The sequence below is a fragment of the Chiloscyllium punctatum genome, chromosome 17 (genome assembly GCF_047496795.1).
Source record: "Chiloscyllium punctatum isolate Juve2018m chromosome 17, sChiPun1.3, whole genome shotgun sequence".
Classification (NCBI taxonomy): domain Eukaryota; kingdom Metazoa; phylum Chordata; class Chondrichthyes; order Orectolobiformes; family Hemiscylliidae; genus Chiloscyllium; species Chiloscyllium punctatum.
Window position 1 is genome coordinate 21358014 of NC_092755.1, and position 6984 is coordinate 21364997.

Here is a 6984-nt window from a genome sequence, read left to right on the forward strand (position 1 = left end):
GGGAAACAATGGGCAAGGAACACTGGGACGGGAGAGGCTGAATGCTTCCTTTCTTTGCTGTAACCAGACATTGGTGTTTAACTCTGAAATGGGACAACATCAGACAAGTCGGTGAAATCTTACTTTCTGCTTGTTTTCTCCCGAGGCCTGTGTCACCCTTGGGGAAATGTGTCTGCGTGCATCATTCTATGGGTAATAATGGGGTTCAGTTCCTATCTCAAACTTTAATCCCATTTATTGTGTTTTACGAGATTAAAACTTTCCAGAGAAATTAGCATTCGGGTGAAACGTCAGGGTTTACAAGGTTACAGACCAAGTGCTGGGAAACGAGATGAAGGGACCCAGTTCTGTGCTGTAAACACTCCATAATTCAATAATTTTTGAGGGTAAACATATCTGCAGTGACGTAATTCCAAAAACTGTGTTATGATGAAACGGTGCAACTGCTTCTGCCCTCATCCCTGGTGGTCTAGTGGTTCGTATTCAGCGCTTTAACTGAGTGGCCTGGGTTTCATTACCGTTCAGAAAATCAGTCAATACCCGAGCTCTTCAAATAAGGGAAAAGTGCCTTCCCTCTCTCTGCACAGTCGGACAGTTAATCCTTCATTCTCCTCTGATTCCACTTCCCAAAGAGTTTCAAAATATTGTCAAAACTGAGTCTCAGCTATTTCTTTTCTGTCTTTTCATACACAGGAGCTGCAGCGATTGTGTGCGTTGGTTTCTGAAAACGAAACGTACCCATGTGCAATGTATTGGGCTATTCCAGGATTGCCTTCTCTGACAACGGTGGGACATGACTGATGGTGTCTATGATATGGAAGTGCCAGTGTTTGAGTTGAGTAGACAAAGTTAAAAAATTCACAATATCAGGGCAGAGTCCAGCAGGTTTATTTGGAAGCACTAGCTTTCGGAGAGCCGCTCCTTCATCAGGTGGGTGTTTTACTGCAGGAACTTGGTGTTTGTGTCAATATGCGCGATCTTTTGGAAGATCATCTGGACTTTAACCGACCGTTCGTGGTGTCGACGGCATCCATGACATGGAGTTGTTGGTGTTGGACTGGGGTGGATACATTTAATAATCACACAAAGCCATTTTAGATTCCAATAGTTGTCAAACACCTGTTGAAGGAACAGTGCATGGAACACTGGTGCTTCCAAATACGTCTGTTCAATACCATCTGGTGCTGTGTGATTTTTACTCTGATAGCTTTTGGTAATGTTTAACTGGTCGAAGACAGTGAAAGTATTTTCGTTCGTGGAGATGAAAATTTCAAATATTACCCACCTCAACAGAACAAAAATGATTAGGTCGGATGTGTGATGAATCTCCACAATGCGCTTGCGCAAAGTAAAAGTTGAACTTACAACCGCCTGATCCGTAGCCAGCTATACGAATGGTTGTACCACTGGCCGAATGCACAGCTGAGATTTTACACCCTGCAGAGCTGTGGTGTTAACAAGGACATGAGCAACAGCAGTAACAGTCACAAGGTGAACAAAGAACCAAGATAATCACCATCATTGATTTACTTCAAATTGTCCTCAAAAAAACGACCATTCACAATCTGATCAGCCAATCAATGAGGTCACTGCTGATGAAGGGAATTGCAACTGAGTTTGCTACGTTTTCACCATAATTTGAGGTAAACTCCAGCCTAATCATAACATCGCATATTCCCATTAATTTTCAGTTTAAGATTACGTTAATGACCTGTCCGTACTTGCAGGAAATGAGTGAAAACGTCCTTCCGGTGATGTAATCCAGTCCAGAGTCTTCCAGAATAGAAAAGACAAAGACATGAAACATCATTCCTTTTTCTCTCTGTACCAATGCGTTTTCCTGAGTTGAATATTTGCAGGAGTTGTCTTTACAATCTAAATAATTAATTATTTTTCCGGGAAAGATTCCTCATAAATCAATTAACAACTGAGGTGTTGAAACATATTTTACTTTAGATTAAAACAGTTGAATATCTTTTCCCGAAGCCTAATGTCCCAATCCTCCCTCCTCTTCCATGTAAATACAAGCTGTTCCAGGTGATGTTGGAGCTCCCAACCTGACGTTCCAATGCTCCTTGCTGCTCCATGTCAATAGAAGCGGCTCTACTTGAAGTTGGAGCTCCCAGTCTGATGTCCCAATGCTCCCTGCTCCATGTCAGTAGAAGTAGTGTAGTTCAGGTTAGACCTACCACTCTGATGTCCCAATGCGCCCAGCGGCTACATGTCATTACACGCTGGTCCTTGTGAGGTTGGAGCTCCCAGTCTGATGTCCCAATGTTCCCTCCTCCCTGTCAATAGAAGCAGTCCAGTTGAGGTTGGATCTATCACTCTGATGTCCCAATGCTCCCTGCTGTTACATGTCATTAAAAGCTGATCCAGGTGAGAGTGGAGCTCCCAGATGGATCTTGCAAAGCTTCCTGCTCCATGCCAACTGAAGCTGCTCCAAATGAGGTTAGATCTTGCATTCGGATGTCCCAATGCTCCCTCCAGCTCCATGTCAATAGAAGCTGCTCCATGTGTGGTTGGAACTCCCAGCCTGATGTCACAATGCTCCCTGGTCCTCGTCAAAAGACGCTGCTCCAGATAAAGTGGGAGCTCCCATCCCTGGCACCTCAAATATATCTATACCATCATAGAAATACTGCCCACTGAACATTTATACCACTGGAGCCATTGGTGGAATACCCGCATCATGAGAACCTAATATTATTTTTAGTCACCACCGAATCATTATTTACAAAAGTCATTCTTTCTTAAACCTTATTTAGCATGTGCATACTGCAGTCAATCCGAAGTAAGATAATGGTGCTAATTGATGTATGCTTAATAAAACTTACATCCTATTTTTCATGTAGAGTAACTGCGACTTAACAAGGACAATGTTTATATTGAAATCACACTTTTATTCCAGATGAGAGAATGTGGTTTGCATTATTTAAAATGAACTTGTTCACTGTGTTAAATGATCAAATAGATCCCAGTTTCGAAACAAAATTGGTAACGTTGTCATCCATCTTGAAATGTGGTGTCTTCTTCTTTCAACCAGACGGGTCTTATAACGAAAAGTCTATGAATGATATGCGCATAAAGACACTTTAAATCGCAAGGTTTGTGAAGGTTTGTAGCTCAGTTTGAGGTTTATGGTGTCGGTATGCTCGCTGAGCTGTCGGTTTGATATCCTGACGTTTCATTACCTGGCTAGGTAACATCATCAGTGGCGACCTCCAAGTGAAGCTGTTGTGTCTTGCTTTCTATTTATATCTTTCTCCTGGATGGGGTTCCTTGGGTTTGTGGTGATGTCATTTCCTGTTCGTTTCTGCGGGGTTGATAGATGGCATTTAGATCTATGTGTTTGTTTATGGCATTGTGGTTGGAGTGCCATGCCTTTCGGAATTCTCTGGCATGTCTTTGCTTAGACTGTCCCAGGATCAATGTGTTGCATAAGTCGAATCGGACTACCAAAAATCCATAAACCAGGAGCCCCGCTCAGACCCATAGTCTCATTACCCGGAGCACCAACTTACAGACTGGTCAAAGAACTACACGCAAGTCTGAAATACCTCATAGAAGAGTCACAGCACTCCATCCACTCCACCCAGGAAAGCCTAAAAACACCAAGGTGGAGGAAGAGGAAGCAATGATCTCATTCGACATAACAGCACTGTTCACCTTCACCAACATCGACCTTGCAAAGGAAACACTAACCACACTTTTAGAAGAGACCATCAAACACACACCAACCACCATCAATCACATTACCAAGGAAAACATCATGAAGCTAGTGGACTTGTGCCTCACCACCCACTTCACGTTCAACAACATCGTCTACAAACAAACCAACGGTACACCCATGGTATCTCCACTATCAGGCCTCATAGCAGAAGCGGTAACGCAAAGACTCGAACAAACAGCCCGACCAACAATCAAACCAAAAATGTGGGTCCGCTACGTGGATGACACCTTTGTCATCACAAAACGAAACAAGATAGTAAAGACATTTAACATAATCAACAACACCCTCACAGGCATAAGGTTCACCAAGGAGGAAGAAACCGACAACAAACTCGCATTCCTGAACGTCACAGTAGAAAGAAAGGACAATGGAGAACTACAAACCTGCGTATACAGAAAACCGACAAACACTGACCAAATACTTAACTACACCAGCAACCATCCCAACACACACAAACAAAGCTATCAGAACACTATTCCAACGAGCCACCACACACTGCAGCACAGACGAACTTCGGAAAACAGAGGAGAACCACCTATACAACGTATTCGAGAAGAACAGTTCCTCAAAAAATACAGTGCGCAGATTCCTCAAGAACAAACCACGACAAGCAGACCAAACACAGCCAGAAACCCTAACCACCTTACCATACATCAAAGAAGTTTCAGAAATGACAGCCAGACGACTAAGACCCCTCGGAATCCCAGTAGCACACAAACCCACCAACACTCTCAAACAAAAACTAACAAACCTAAAAGACCCAGGACAACCCATGGGTAAAACCAATGTCATACACAAAATTCCATGCACAGACTGCCACAAACATGACGTAAGACAACAGGAAGAAAGTTAGCCACCAGGATATACGAACACCAGCTAGCCATAAAAAGACACGACCTTCTCTGTCTCGTAGCCCTACACATGGACTAAAAATACCACCATTTCGACTGGGACAACACATCTATCCTGGGACAGGCTAAGCAAAGACACGCCAGAGAATTCCTAGAGGCCTAACACTCCAACCACAATGCCATAAACAAACACATAGATCTAGATGCCATCTATCAAGCCCTCAGAAAATGAACAGGAACTGACATCACCACAAACCCCAGGAACCCCACAGAGGAGAAAGATAAAAATAGAAAGCAGGGGACAACAGCTTCACTTCACTTGGAGGTCACTACTGCTGATGATGTTACCTTGCCAAGTAATGGAACGTCTGGATATCAAACGTACACCTCAGCGATCAAACCTACACCCTACATTTTAAATCATTTTTCATGTTTATGTTGCATGAATCTGCGGTTATTGATCCACAGTTTAGTTTCACTCCCGAAAGGTAACATGCTGATTTCTCCAGTTGTTCATAGTTCAATGTGATGCATCCAGTGTGTGCACAACGAGAGGGAGTTTGCTTCCCACATCTTGTGTTTATCTGTGCCTTATGTCCAGCGTTCATCAACGGCGAGAGTAAGGGGCGAGGGCGAGACCAATGTGCAAGTCTCTCTGTGCCCATGCACGGAACCACATCGGCAATTCTCCACTGCGCATTTACAGCCAGTTCTCAGTGCCCCTACACCCACGCCCTGCCCGTTTGAAATATCTCCATTATTTTGTGCTGTCTCACTGTGCTCTTCTCACCAGGATGAATTACTTCTTCTCAACCTCCTCCAGATTTCATCTGACAAAACGTTCATTAAGAATTCCTTTGCATAAACATGCACTTCGCAGCTCGCGGTATTTGATTTTCCTGGATGTCTTTCATACGAAAAAAACGTTCACAGCAACTTGACTTGAAAAAGAAAATCGAGTTTTTCTTCATTATCCCAATGCAACCAACATTACAAAGCAGTTTAGTCAACAGGCTCAAACTACTCTTTGAGATTTTGTCATAGCGTCAATGCATGTAAACTGGACATCGGAGTTTCAGTTGAACAGCTGTGATCAACTGAAAGCAACACAACTGACAGCCGTTGATGGCAGCGACGAGAGTGGGATTTGAACCCACGCGTGCAGAGCACAATGGATTAGCAGTCCATCGCCTTAACCTCTCAGACACCTCGTCATAGCAGCAGCGAAAGCTATGACCTTATGAACAATTGAATTGCGTAAATTAGGCAGAGCAGCAGATATTTCTCGCTGGTGTTGGTGAAATGATAAATAACACAGTACGGTTCAAAGACGATGGTCTGGCCCCTGGGTTGTGGGGCAAGTGCACTCCCACTGTCACGCTATGCACACAGTGATCTGAACAAATATGAGGAAATGAATATATAACAAGGTCTGTTGAATTCTGTGAAGATTTGAAGTCAACGGAATGAAGAACCCGAGACAGCAGGAGGTTTTCTTTCAATAAAGAGTTGGAGAGAGCTCTTAAGGATAGTGGAATCAAGGGTTATGGGGATAAGGCAGGAACAGGATACAGATTGAGGATGTTCAGCCATGATCATAATGAATGGTGGTGCTGGCTCGAAGGGCAGAATGGCCTACTCCTGCACCTGCTGTCTATTGTCTATTAAATTGCCTGTGAGGAATTGTTTTCCAGACTGGAAGAGAGTGCATAGTGCTCAATGTTATTATTTGGAACACCTAAGTTCCGCTCAGATGTTTTTGACACGCACTTGTGTACAGAACAGACAATTTCAAAATCCAAAATAAGGCTAAACTGACAATTGAAGGCAACAATGCAAAAACCTTGATCTGTATCATTTTCCTGCACTGTGCGACACCAAGTCACTGTATGATCTCAGCAACACAGTGAGCAAGTGTCAGAAGGAAAATGAGTGCAGTGCCAGTGCGCATGCTGGGAGCAGCAGGTGACACACGGGGAAGTGCATTTCCCACAACAGGAACACTTCCCAAACAGCGGACTGCGGTGGAAGAATTCAGAGGGAGTTTATATTTTGAAATTTGACGCCAGAGACACAAAGGAGATCTGTCATTGAGTCTGTTCAAGATGAAGATTTTAAGATTTCTACAGATGCAAAACAAATAAAAAGCTCATGGGTTAGTGAAGGCGAAAGATGAAATTGTACATTTCATCAATCTATCGATCTTTACAATGAGTACCTCACCACTTTCTTCACTCGGGGACAGAACCACTGGTGAAGAAGATCATATAATCCCCGTTACTAGCCATGGAATCAGAGAAATTCGGTTTCCCAAACGTTAAGGTAAAACCAGGAATGTGGAGGTAAGCATTACCTCTGTTGCTCCTGTGCTGAAGGTGCACGGTATCTCTGTTTCAGTAT

General features: G+C 43.5%; 1 non-coding gene across 1 annotated transcript; it reads right to left on the bottom strand.

Annotated features, from left to right (window-relative positions):
- Window positions 1–5716: 5716 nt before the first annotated feature.
- trnas-gcu (transfer RNA serine (anticodon GCU)) lies at window positions 5717–5798 on the bottom strand. Its single transcript has one exon. It is a non-coding gene; the product is annotated as a tRNA-Ser (tRNA).
- Window positions 5799–6984: the final 1186 nt, after the last annotated feature.